The following is a 14,365-nucleotide window of genomic DNA, read 5'->3' as shown; positions in this document are numbered from 1 at the left end:
GACCGCACCAGTCACACACCCCTAGGTCCTCCTTTGGTCATCATGGCTAAACTCGAGAATAAGCACAGAAGAGTCTGCACAGAGATGAAACCCAAATTCTACATCAAGTGAATCCATTTGAGATTCTGTACTCAAAAGAAATTATGCAAATCAGGAGCAAAGTATGATGATACCTGCCACCCCCTGGAGCCTTTTGAAGACACTGCCTGCATGTTTTCAAACGCACCTATACAGCCACGAAGGACAGAAGCATCCTAAATGTTCCTCTCTTAAATAAACCTCTGCATGCTGCAGCTCTTTAACAAGAATATGGCACTCCAATTGCTCTTGTTGGGATGGTTTTCAAGGAGTACAGAACATTGCTTTGCTGATAAAACTGATATTATTCACACATTATCTCAAAAGCCAGGCGCACTTCTAGAAAAATAGCTCTGCACGTTATGGCCAGAGCAAGGTTCAGTCTAATCAGGGAAGCCATTTTCAGAGGCATCCTCTGTGCTCCAGCCAAAAGCCTGCTCACTTTGCAGCCTATCTACTCTGCAAATGCATTAATTCTTAGTGCTTCTGTAGTACATTATTGTGAATTTCCTGGGCAGCAAGTAATGGGATAACTAGAAATGCAGCCAAAAATAGGAGAAAAAGTGGGTTCCATTCTGCTCTTGAATAACAAGTCCCAGGAGAATCTCCATACCCTCTTGAGCTGTCATTTATTTAAGGTGTGGGCTTCAAAATTATATTCTCCAAAGAAGCTTCCTCACCATTTGGGTGGGAGAAATGGGAGTACACATGCTTTTTTTCCTTCCAGAGATGGGAAAGTGGTATAGGGGAAACAATAGGCAGCGGGGGGGGGGGGGGGACAACAGAGGGAGAAATCTTGCCACTCTTACTCATTTTTGTTTCGCTCGGTGTCCTAGTTCCTCTCTCAGCCTGAGTGATAGAACACCTGCAGTTGTGGGAGATGGGAGAAGGAAGTGCATCCAGGAAACTGGTAGATTAGATGGAAAGGGGTAGAAAAAGGCAGAATGGCTGGATGACAAATGGGGTTTTGGGAGTGGCAAACAGCCACCCCAGAGCAATGCTATGCCTGAGGTGACAGAAGCAGCCTCAACTTAATTGCATTTTATTGTTTTATGTAAGCTGCCTTGGAGATCGAAAGGAGGGGCAGAAGCTAAGTAAATAAGCAGTTAAGCAGTCAAGGCTAAGCATGGGCTTTGATTTGGCTACGCAGGTTCAGTGCTTCTCTTTCTATATACAGTGGTACCTCAGTTTAAGTACTTACTGTATTTTTTGCTCTATAAGACTCCCTTTTTTCTCCTTAAAAAGTAAGGGGAAATGTGTGTGCTTCTTATGGAGCGAATGCAGGCTGCGCAGCTATCCTAGAAGCCACAACAGCAAGAGGGATCGCTGCTTTCACTGCGCAGCAATCCCTCTTGCTGTTCTGGCTTCTGAGATCCAGAATATTTTTTTCTTGTTTTCCTCCTCCAAAAACTAGGTGTGTCTTATGATCTGGTGCATCTTATAGAGCGGAAAATATGGCAGTTTGTTCCGGAGGTCCGTTCTTAACCTGAAACTGTTCTTAACCTGAAGCACCACTTTAGCTAATGGGGCCTCCCGCTGCCGCCGTGCAATTTCTGTTCTCATCCTGAAGCAAAGTTCTTAACCCAAGGTAATATTTCTGGGTTAGTGGAGTCTGTAACCTGAAGCGTATGTAACCCAAGGTACCACTGTATATACTTGCTTTTTCGAGATGTTCCATCTTACACACAATTGCAAAGACAGGATGGGGTATGTACAAGCCACACACTCACACGCCACTGGAAACCTTGTGGATAGGACTTTCATGGTACATCTGTTATTAGGCATCTGCCCACACCCTATGATGTATTTGGAATTCCTAAACAACCTTGGAAGCTAGGTTAAAGAACATTCTTCTATGGCATCTCAAGGTTCCCTAAATGCAGTTCCTGAACTATCTCGGATCATTCTCGGATCATGGGACATATTCTATTCTGGCCCCATTCCTAGAAGTTATTTCTTGAAGCATGTCCACTGGATATTTCTGAGCTCATTTGTATTTGACTCCCATTGTAAGTTGGTCCCCAATGTGCACCTCTTGATGTGAATCGAGAGCACAAGAGGCAGCGTCCTTGCCACAAGCCTTCCAGGGGAAACATCCATACAATAGAGAGCCAGTGTGGTGTAGTGGTTAAGAGCGGTAGACTCGTAATCTGGTGAACCGGGTTCGCTTCCCCGCTCCTCCACATGCAGCTGCTGGGTGACCTTGGGCCAGTCACACTTCTCTGAAGACTCTCAGCCCCACTCACCTCACAGAGTGTTTGTTGTGGGGGAGGAAGGGAAAGGAGAATGTTAGCCGCTTTGAGACTCCTGAAGGGGAGTGAAAGGCGGGATATCAAATCCAAACTCTTCTTCTTCTTCAACATTGTCTTCACAATTATCAGATTTTCTGCCTGGCTGCTGGTTTTTAAGCACTCTCTCTCTGTTTTCACTCAATTCCTTGGCTGTCGCACCAGCCCACCACATGTTCTAGTTCCCCCACCTTTAAAGGTGCCAGATTGTTCTATTCAAAGCCTCTCAAATCCACCTCGCCCACTGCCATCCCTTGCTTTTCCAAATGGCACTTCCGTACACTAAAAACGGGAGTATGAATACAACAGACGGCCACTGTAAATAAGCTTGAGGGCCATATGAGATGGTTGAATGTATATGCTTCAGGAGAGGGTTCCCAGGCGACAACAGTGAATTAGTTACTTAAAGGTTTAGGGGCCAACCATGAATGGTGGTGAAATAAACTGGGGTTTTATTAATCATGCATTATTAAACATGGAGGGAAAGGAGTGCAGGCTGATTAAGCATCCTGTACAGCAGTCTTCTTCATCAATCTGGTGCCTTCCAGATATTTTGACTACAACTCCCATCATCCCCAGCTGGTACATGCTGATGAGTATTTAGTCCGGAACATGTGGAACAGCAGCAGGTTGATGAAGGCTGCTATACATCATTGCCTCAGCAGAAGCACCAAGAAAGCAAGAGGTGCTTCAAACACCTTTGTAGATGGAGAGGCAAGGCCTAGTTGTCAGCTGTGGTTATAAGGAACATTCGGTGTAGTGTAGCAAAGCAGCAAGCCCTGTGTCCCCACTGATTACCTGCAAATCTGATAGGCATCGCCTCTACTCCCTCATCCAAGCCATTTATAAAAATGTTGCAGAGTACGGGGCCAGAACAGAGCTCTGGGGCACTCCACTTGAGATCTCCCTTGCAGGTTGATGCTGAGCCATGAACAAGCACATATTGCGTACAGTTGTTCAGGCAGCTGTGGTTCCACCCAATGGCAGTATCATCCTGCCCACATTTTACCATATTGTTAACAAGGATATCACAGGAGGCTTCTGTCAACTGCTTTGCTGAAATCATAATATGTCCATGGGATTTCCACAATCCACTTGGTTATCAAATAGTAGTTACCATATTTTTTGCTCTATAAGACTCACTTTTCCCCTCCTAAAAAGTAAGGGGAAATGTGTGTGCGTCTTATGGAGCAAATGCAGGTTTCACAGCTATCCCAGAAGCCAGAACAGCAAGAGGGATTGCTGCTTTCACTGCGCAGTGATCCGTCTTGCTGTTCTGACTTCTCAGATTCAGAATATTTTTTTTCCTGTTTTCCTCCTCCAAAAACTAGGTGCGTCTTGTGGTCTGGTGCATCTTATAGAGCGAAAAATACGGTATATAAAAAAGAAGAAAGTGAGATTGGTTTGGTATGATTTATTCTTGATGACCCCTGCTGACTCCTAGTAATCACTGTACATGCTAATTTTAATAGCGTGTACTAGAATTTTGCCAGGCATCATTGTCAAACTGGCATGGTCTGTAGTTTTCAAGATCCGCTCTTTACCCCACCTTTTGAAGACAGGGACGGCATTTGCCCATCTCCACTCTTCTGGCTCCTCATGCGTTCTCTGTGGATTCTTAACTATTTAAAAGTTTCAAACTGTGATCAGCATCTCTGCTCCTTCAATACCACAAGATGTAATTCATGGGTAGGCAAACTAAGGCCCGGGGGCCGCATCCGGCCCTATCGCCTTCTAAATCCAGCCCACAGACAGTCCAGGAATCAGCATGTTTTTACATGAGTAGAATGTGTACAGTACTTTTATTTAAAATGCATCTCTGGGCTATTTGTGGGGCATAGGAATTCGTTCTCTCCCCCCCTTTTCCCGAAAATATAGTCCGGCCCCCCACAAGGTCTGAGGGACAGTGGATTGGCCCCCTGCTAAAAAGTTTGCTGACCCCTGATTGTAATTCATAAGAGTCTCAAGAATTGAATTTGTTTGATAACATAAGGGCATCTGAAGAGCCTGCTGGATCAGGCCAATGATCCACACATCTAACCCAGCATCCTGTTTTCACTGTGGCCAACCAGATGCCTGTGGGGAACCTGCAAGCAGGATTTGAGCACAATCTAATTTAGCTGGGTGTTTTCTATCTCCTTACCTATTCTGGGCTGCAAGTCCTTAAGTTCTACTTTTCCCAGTACTTAACAGTTCTGCCTTCTCTCTGCCTTTTGGTTTATAAATCTCCTGCAAGATGGTTTTCTCTGGATGCTCCTTTGTTCAGGTTTGTGTAGCCCTCTTTAGCTTTTCCACTTAACTGGAACCAAGCCCCCTCACATTACCAGTTAGGCAGAGCCATAGTTCAGTGTAAGACTTATTTTACAAAGAGGCATCATCTACCCACAGACAGACACATAAATAGGGCAGTGCATAAATGAGCCGGAAATCTAAACAACAAAGAACCAACCATTAAAACAAACAGAACTGAGATGTCGGCCTGGTCAAACTCCCTTCCTCCCACTCTCTTTTAACAGAGAATTAGGGTAGACCCATTGCCATTTGACAGATTAAAGGGAGAGAGAATGAAGCAGGGTTGTTTTATTTCCCTCTCCTCTCCCAGCTTTTAGCAAAGCATAAAGTATGATAAAAAAAATCAACAGAATTTTGTGTAACAAGCAAACATCAGTGAATAAAGACCTCTGCAATGGATGGAATCCTTTAAGCGATCTAACTTGGGCTGTAGTGGTATGAAAAGAATCGCAGAACCAGAAGATGCATCAAACAGGACAGCCACTACTAAAGTATCCTGAGCATCGAGCGTCTGCTTAAAAATCTCCAACAATGGTGAGTCCACCACATTCTAAGGCAGCCTCTGTTCCACTGCTGACCAACCCTGCCATTAGAAAGTTCTTCACTCACTGGTGCTTTGGGTAGCCAGCTAGTGAATAATTCCTATCCCTTGCCTACCGTCTTACAAAGCAAGCGCCCTACATGGGATGATGGATAGCCAGCCTTGTTCTCATGCTTAAAAATAGTCTTAACACTCAGACTGTGATAAAATGCCACCTGCCTCTCAAAGTAGGACGAAGAGGTGGAGCAAACCATCGAGTCTGATAAACTTCTCCTTTGCAATGATAGCACACAAGGTCAGATCTCCCTACTCCACTCATTCCCCAAATGCTATTCTCACCCAAGTTTTATATTTTCCAGAACTTATTGTAGCCAGCACAGTACAAATGGAACCCATCACAAGACTGACTTAAAATGCAGCAAACCACTTCTGCATCAAATCACATTTGCACATCGTTGTTCACATCAGGACAGCTAGACATATTTCCAAGTCGCCCACTATCTGTCCACTCCAGTGGGTGGAGAGGGAGCATTGGGTGTCTTCATATGGCTTAAGTTTTCAGTTGCTGGTTTGGGAGGAAACACATCAAAATGCACTAGTCGTACCTTGGTTCTTGAACAGAATGCATTCTGGGAGTCCGTTCAACTCCCGGAACCATTCAAAAACCAAGGTGTGGCTTCCAATTGGCTGCAGGAGCGCTGGACACTCGGCTTCCGAAAATCGTTCGAAAACTGGAACACTCACTTCCAGGTTTCGATTGTTCGGGAGCCAATTTGTTCGGGAGTCAAGGCGTTTGAGACCCAAGGCACGGTTGTATTTCTCAAGAAACTCCAGGATAGATGTGGCTTGTGGCTAACATTGTTTTATTTTAATTTACTTTTTTATTAAAAGATTTTCATGAATAACAAAGGTACATATAATGTTTCAACTCACAGAGTCCTTCCTATATGGCAGTTACATTTGGTGTGAGACATTGTTGTCATAGACATTGTGAGGTGGGGGGGAGAGAGAAGGGGGGAGAATAATATTCCGTTCTTTTGCATAGCGTATGTGCAGAGTTTTTGTGTCAGCGCCATGTGGACAGATCATTTATTTATTCATTCATTGTTGCAAAGCGAGAGATTGGAGAGCCCAGAGCATGGTTGGCTGCATTCGGTTGCTTGCAGTGAGTTTTGTCTCTGTGTGTGATGAGGGGGTGTTATTGGGTCAAATTAGCCATATTGATTCATATGCTGTCAGGGGAGGGGTTAGGTCATATCTTGAGCTATATATGTAATAAAGGGAAGTTGTGACTAACATTATGTACAAACAGCATCAGATACCAGCAGTGGACATGCACTGGATGTAGAGTAAACTGGAGTGTGCTCCTTCGGGAAGAAGGGTGGGATATAAATTTAAGAAATAAATAAATACAGTCATACACTAGAGGCAGGAGCGGTGGTGACCTGGAGGGCTACTTTTGCCGAGTGAGGCTGCAGGCTTCTGCAAGACCTTGCATACTTTGACACAAGCCTAGTGAATCCGGAGAAGCTTGAAATGATGGATGCTGTAATTGCTATATCAAATCGCAAACTGGAGCCAAGCTTAAACTATCCCAAACTAGTTTTGTTTTTGTTTTGTGTTGAGCCAAATGATACCCAACAAATTAAGGTACTGTACTGCTTCAGATTTGCTCAGCATTCTTCCACATGGCTCTGTGTCAGCCACAATTCTTCCAGCCTGCTACATGATCCGTGGAGGGGAGTAAGGATCAACACGGTTGCCATGTTGTTTGGGGCAAACCAATACGTGGGAAGGACATTTTTAAACCAAGGGCTCTGATGATCACCAGTTTTAAACTGCAATATCATTTCTCATTTCATTTCTAATTTTCACACTGCATCTGCCTTGCCTTGTCTGTTCATACATCTTTTCCCCTTGTTTTCATACAAGTGGGTGTGTTCTGCACCATTTCTCCCCATCTCTCAATTTATTCATCTGTAACAAGGTACATTTTATCCTGTTTGCTCTCTCTCAGAAGATTTGCTCTGGAGTGAATCATTTCCATACTGCATGGCCACACAGCACTCTGCAGAGATTTGGTCAACATGAACGAGACTCTGCAAGCAGCCATTCCTGCTGCTGTTTTCAACGGTCAGAGGTTCCTCTGGGTTCTCTACCTCTTACCATATATTCTGTGTCCCAAATAACAGGAAGAAAAGTCTACCAGTGCAAGTGAACCACTGGAATGTACCACCCCCTTTCTTCTCTCTCTCCCCCTCCCCAATTATTCCTACAAATATGGCCTGCAGGTATGAACTGCCACCATTACAATGTGCTGGACCGCTTTTGTACCTCATGTAACCCTGAGACGATGGGTCACCCAACAATTCTGCCTGATAACTGTGAATCCCCATTTAGACCATGCTCAAATATTAATGCATGCAAAAATGTCTCTCTCGGGTGCAGCTGCAAGTGTTCAACGTATTTCCTCCCCCACCTTCTTAAAGCTCTCCCTAGCAGCTTTCAGAATTCACGGCTTCTGCATAAGGTTGTGAGCTAGTTAATAAGTCTGTGAAAAGCAAATAGAGTCTCAAACTGAAACTAGGCAGGTCAGCTGCATGAGTCGATAACTGTAAGAAAACCCAGGCTGTGCTGAATGTCATACCTCCAGCAGCCCTGACTCCTCCGCTCTGACACCATTTTGGGCCCTTCTTCCCGTGGTAATGAGAGGCACCTGCACCACCCTCCCAGAAACTGGGGGTGGGGGAGAGGGAAGGAAGTGTGAAAGGGTGGAACCGACCATGAACCCCCTCCCATGTGGCCCCCCAGGCTTGCAGCACAGTGTAGCATCTGCAGTGCTGAGAAGGGGCCCCAGCACCTCAGAAGAAGCTCAACATGGTTTGCACTTTAGAGAAACTACCTAATTCACACCTATTAAACCAATATGCGACCCGAAACAAATGAATTATGTTAGGGAAGCAGCTCACAGAAATGTGTGTATTAGCCAAAATTGCATACAAAATGTGTTTGCTTGGGGGAAGAATTACACAAAATGCTGGACTTTCATGAGGATTTTTAGTTTTAAAAAAATGCAAATTGCTGTAGAAATATGGAGATCTGAATTTAAGACTGGTGAAGTAAGAAAAAAGAAGTGCTGGAATTGACAAATCTTACAGCTGCACCCCATTCCTATACTTCTGACAGCAGTATAACCTTGAGTACATGGGCTTAAACAGTATTTTTTTTTTTTGCAAGTGTCTTTTACTTGGTCTAAATTTGGGGGTGGGGGCAGGGAAAAGAGAAGATGGCCTAATTCTGTGGAGGGGGGAACCTACTGTAAAAGGGAGAGATTATCTTTGTGCCGCATGTTTCATGTGACACCTGGAGTGATGCTAGTATCCCAGACTGCGTCTGCAATCCTGACCACACTCACTCAAGAGTAATTCCCACTGGATTTAGTGGGGCACCTCCAAGTAACTGCATGCAGGATTAGGCTAAAAGGCACCCGGAGGAGATGATCATTTTAAGAGAACCAACCTTTGCACATAGCTGTTGTGAGTTCCATAGTTCTTGGAATCTGTCCAAGTGAGTACCTGGCTAGTTCCGCAGTGTTTTGAAAGAAAGAGGTGAGGTGAGGGCAAGCTCTGTTAATTAGTTACATATACTGAGGCCTTGCCTCCATTTCTCCCTTCCCAGAAAGAAAGCCTGCTCTGATTTCAACTAACTTCCTTCTCAAGAAGTTGGAATAAAACCGAACCATCTCATTAGGATTAGATGTACCTCATGGGAAGGAAGAGCAGCAAACCAGGGCTACATGTTCATCACCCCTCTTATGCTCAGCTCAGCTATAAATGGTATCAGAGCAATGATTACTCTCTTTCGACTGGCTCAGATGGAGAGAGCGGCAGCCACCCGAAGTGGCAGATTTGGGCCACCCTTAAATTACCGGCATTTTTAAAACAGAACTGTAAAGGAGGGCACCATTTGGATTTTCCGCCTCAGTTGCCAAGATGTCACTGGCAGGCTTGCTCTTATTCCCCATATTAGGCTTTATGAATCAGGGTGAGGTAATCACTGCTGCATGCAATTCACATCAGCCAATTACTGCTTCTCCCGAAGCCTACAAATCTAATTTAACTAGAATTATGTAAGAAAAACAAAACAAAAAGATGATGCTTAGGGCAGCTCCTAAAAAAGACAGCCCATCTTACACCCCATTCCCAAATATTCTTAGCAACTTATTTGCTGGCGTAGCATCACTGTAATGCCATCAGCAGCTTCATTTGCAAACTTGGACTTGCTCCCACGTCAGCAAGATTGCAAAGGCAGGCACCTCTTCAGGCTGCTGCTGAAGGCGAGGGGAACGCAACAGGCTCCTCCTCATGTGTGGCTTTCTATAGCTGTGTGAGGAACAATAAGTGGCCTGATCAAGTTAATCTCTGCTGGAAACATCAGTCACCCAGTTAAGCTGACCTGATGCCCCTCTGTGCCCTTCCATTCCACTGCAACAGACTTCAGCTGATACAAAAATCAGTTCAGTTATGCTTGGCCATATAACAGAGCACATTGGTACTTGGAAACTGAAGTGATGAGTAGGGAGGGGTGGATTAGTCAATTTTGCTTCCTCTCAGTTTCTCATTTTTTCAGATCTTAACTTCAGTTCTCCATTATTCCAAATCAGTTTGTAGGGGGAAATGGTTTCAATGAAAAACTACGAAAATTCACCTGTATTTTAATGTGAGTTTCTCCTGATACACATTTTTAATGCTATCTTGTTAATATAAACAAAGCAGTTTCCCCAATATAATACAGTTGTGTTATTTTCACCAGTACATTCATTTTTGCACACAGTTCGCTCCAGTCTATGCATTTTTGTTAACACACTGCTTAGCTGGGGAACTGCATTGCAAAATTCGGTTCATGTGCGGTTTCAGAAAGTGCAAATTAGGTAGGTTCACCTTGAAATTGAATTTCTCCCCCTATCACAAGGTGCCTTCTCTGGATCTTCTACAAGAATTGACCCCTTGCCAGATTACAGGTGGAAAGTCTTTGGGAAGAGGTTACAAGTGACTCAGAAGGTGTTTTTATTCCATTTAGTAGTGACATTTTTACCGGGCTAGTCTCAGGAGCAATGGCTAAAGTCCAAGAAGTTTATTTAGCATCCCTCCACCCCGTACCCTGTGCATTAAGTAGCAGACCCCAGCACCTCTTATACTGCTTTTGAAAATCTTCTCAGCTGAGTCTTTTCTATTTGGAAAAAATGGAAGCTTTGACACAATCCTCTCCTACAACACCATGTTCAACTTTCTGCACACCACAGAACTAGTTGGGAGCTCCAAGATTCTAGAGACTCTTCTGCACTGCAGGGCAGAAGGAGATAGGCACAAGAACAGCCAGTTTGCAGAATAAAGTCTCTCTTCCCACCATCACCAGTGGCAGAATCACTGCCTTCTTGCCACCCCTCACTTGCTGTTTTATGGAACCAATGAGATAACCTCCAACTTCTGGAATGAACAACCATTTGCTAGACTGACAGGTCAGGCCCAGAACAACTTGATCCACAAAGGCTTCACACAGGAGAGGCTTATTCACAGGAGGACCAGAACACCGCTGGATGCCAGGCTGCACATAGAGAGCCTGGTGAAGTAGGGGCATCCAAACACATCCTTGTTCATACTAAGATGCATGTGTTGTGCTCACAAAACTCCACCTTCCTGAACTCCTTCACCATAAGGGATTTCTTCTCAGTGGTTCCTAAGCAATGCCATGTCAGCACAGGCCATCACAGGCTTTATCTGATCATAGCCTTTCAGAGTTGTACCTCGGCAAGTTCTTAGGCTATTTGACCTTCTAGTTACTATGGAGAAGTCCAGCCCAGCTGACTAAAACCCAAGTGAAGGTGCGAGAGATTAGCAAAGCACAAGCTCCCTCATGGAAAGGTGGCTGAATCTTCAGCATGGTTCAAGTCAAGAATGGGTTGGTAACTTTTGGCCTGGAATAGTAAACAATACTTTGAATCCAACATGTTTGCTGTTATTCATTATGCCTCTACAATCAAAAGTGAATTGTTACTGGAAGAAAATGCTGAATCTTTGTATGCGGGAAAATATTCTAGGTCTGTTATCCACCCTGCAGAAAAGGATGATCATGTGCACACTAGCCTCTGTTAATACTATAAGGCAGCACAAATTCAGTGACTCTGGGTATGGATCCCTCAAGAGACATCAGGTGCATGCTTTGGGCTGGAAAATTAATCAATATGAATTCCTTTCGAGATTCTACAAGAGAGAAAGGTCACTTGGGCAGAAGCAACTCATTCCACCTCAGCTTTTAAAACCGATTTTAAGGGATCAGGGGAGAAACAAGCTAAGACTGCAAACACTGCCACTGGCCATTGTCATGAGAGAGAATACATTTAATTAAGACCCTTTAGGGCATTTGATAACACATATTCGGTTATCTCTCACAAAGAATTTAAGGAGGGGAGAGAGTTCAGGAAACTAGAGCAATTTCTCAATTATAAGGTAACTGCAATATGAAATTGAGAAAATCGTATTTATCTATGACTGATGGATTAAGTAGCCAACACGTCAATCAGAAAGGACATCAGCAAAGAACCATGCATCAGGCAATTCCTGTTGTACGTTGCTTAACCACTATATATATATCCGGTGTACAAAACAGTAATCTTACTCCTATATTACTCCTGAAAAGCTGAACAAAATCCTTTACTGAACTGTCACTTTTAGTTTCTGGAAATGACATACCAACAGTGCAGATTTCTAACTTTCTTGTTGGACTTGCCCTTTTCTTCAAGTCTCTTCAACCCAAGTGGTGGGAATAATGGGGAAAGTGTTAACATTTGAAGTATCAAGTAATTTTGAACTCTCTTGATTTCAAGGGGCAACTAAATTGTTCATACAAAAGCTTTTGGTTGCTGTGAAAAGTGCATGGGCTCATCTTTGGAAAGCTGCATTCATGCCAATTAAAGATCTGGACATGTTGACTGATTACGGAAATGTTTCTGTGGAACTGGATGAAACCATTCCCCTTTTATTGAAATATTCATTGTAATATATGGTTGAAAAGTTATAGGGGAAGATTTAATCTGAGAAATTTAAAGCAAACTCACTGTGTGCAGGACTGAAGCCTCTTAGCCTGTTTCACCACCACTTTACAACCTTAAACCTTCATTTTACCAGAATATAAAGGTTTAACCACTTAAAATCGAATGCTACAGTCTGAGCCAATGCGCTTTTAGTCAGAGTTAAATTCAACTGGGCCTACTCCCAGGCAAGTGTACATATGATTGCAGACTTAGGCTGCAGTCCTATGCCCGCTTACCTGTGAGTAAGCCCAATAGACCTCCATGGGGGCTTACTTCTGAGTAGTTATGTATGGGCTTGTAATGTTTGCCTCTTTGCTCAACGAATCTGACAGCAGAAGAGTGCCAAGGACTTGAACGGAGGTTGTTTTATTTAGCTTTGTAGAAACTGACTTTCAACTACCTGGATCTCTCAATGATTACCTGAGGCATGGAATGTGAACTGCACATGCAGCAGGAGGAAATCAGCCCTTATTTTTCTGGAGTCCCTTGCCCTGTGGTGGATGGCAGAGGACACCCAGTTGCACTTGAAGCCGCATGATTTTGTGACCGCCGATACTGTGAAATGAGGCCACATATTCTACAGCAACGAAAATATTAAAGAAGTCTATCTTATGGCTTGGAAATCAGCACCAGTGATATCAGTGGATTTTGTCAGTGAGCCAGTGACGTCTCTAAAAGCCTCCTGTGAAGTTGTTCAGCACTGCCAGCCTGTCTATATCAAGATTGGTGACAAAAACCTTCCACTGCCTGGATCAAGCTTTGTTTCCTGGAAGACGCTAATTCTGCCTTCCCGGGAGCTCCTTGGAGCAAAGAAGCTTCTTCAATGTGGGAAAGCAAGCCAGTCAAAAACGGCTAATAAGATTATGGCAAAATGAGGAGACACTGCATTGTTGCCCTGCTGATTAACACACTTGAATGTGTAAGTGGTACATTATTAACCTCCCGATACCAGCTCAGTCACTTTTTAAACCATGTATCTAACTGGCATATAAATGGACTGTGTCCACAGAAGAAGAAATTCCAACTGACACCAATATTTCCCACACCTGGTACACTTCCTGAAATGAGGAGGGCAAAGTCCCATCCTGTACTTGTGTCTAGAACTTTATTTATTTATTCTACCTGGCCAGCCAATCAAAGCTAACATAATGCATGCATAACTGAGGCACTGTTAGTAGGTGGTTCCCTAGACCAGATGGCTAGGAGGTTGCCTGCTCTTGATGGGGTTACACTCCCTCTGCAGGAGCGGGTACGCAGCTTGGGGGTCGTTTCTGGTCCATTGCTGTCACTTGAGGCTCAGGTGGCCTCAGTGGCCCAGAGTGCCTTCCATCAGCTTTGGCTGGTGGCCCAGCTGCATCCCTATCTGGACATGGATAGCCTAACTTCTGTTGTCTAGACTCTGTTAACCTCTAAGTTAGATTACTGCAGTGTGTTACCCTTTTGGGAGGGGTATTGTTTTTGTTTGTCACTGCGCTATGTATTTTTGTGTTTTTACATTGTAAACCACTTTGTGATCCTTTGATGAAGGGCAATATAGAAATGTATTAAATATAAATAAATGTAAACATAACTAAAAAAAGTGCCACCAGACCCAACTATTTCAGACCTGAAGCGCCTCTGGACCAATTATTTTTCGATTTTTGGAAGGGAGGGTACCATGGCTACACCAAAAGACATGCCCTACTCCTGGAAGGCCCAAAGACAGAGCAGTTTACTCCACCATTAGCGGGCAGCCTTAAATCGCTTGACTATGTCAACTGCCCGTAGATGAACATCACAGAACACAAAAACCAGGTTTTCTCTTGCAAAATTCTTCATGTCCTGTCCAATGATTTGCTTGTTTTTGGAGGGCTTCTCTCAAAAGATCTGATGTGCAAGCAGATAGACTTACTGAGGCAGTAAGTCAGGAGGAGGGGAGAATCCTACACTTGAGACCATCTTGCCAAGAAGGGCCCTCTCATCCTTTCCTGTCTACTCAGCCCAGGTGCTGGCCCTTCCCTGAGAACCACACCCCCCTCCCATGCCACCTCTCTGGGCCTCTGCTCTCAGAGTGTCCTCCATCCAAGGGCAGGGCTC

The 14,365-nt window shown here is 44.1% G+C and overlaps 2 protein-coding genes across 4 annotated transcripts in view; one reads left to right on the top strand and one right to left on the bottom strand.

Moving 5' to 3' along the window:
* Positions 1–14,365, top strand: part of RSPH14 (radial spoke head 14 homolog) — a 59,731-nt gene that overhangs the window by 33,616 nt on the left and 11,750 nt on the right. The gene's annotated exons all lie outside the window — the stretch shown is intronic.
* GNAZ (G protein subunit alpha z) overlaps positions 1–14,365 on the bottom strand; it is a 40,587-nt gene that overhangs the window by 25,137 nt on the left and 1,085 nt on the right. The window lies entirely within an intron of this gene.

Source organism: Podarcis cretensis, assembly GCF_951804945.1.
Source record: "Podarcis cretensis genome assembly, chromosome: 16".
Classification (NCBI taxonomy): Eukaryota; Metazoa; Chordata; class Lepidosauria; order Squamata; family Lacertidae; genus Podarcis; species Podarcis cretensis.
The sequence above is the reverse complement of the archived record's forward strand: the minus strand, read 5'-3'. Positions and strand labels throughout refer to the sequence as shown.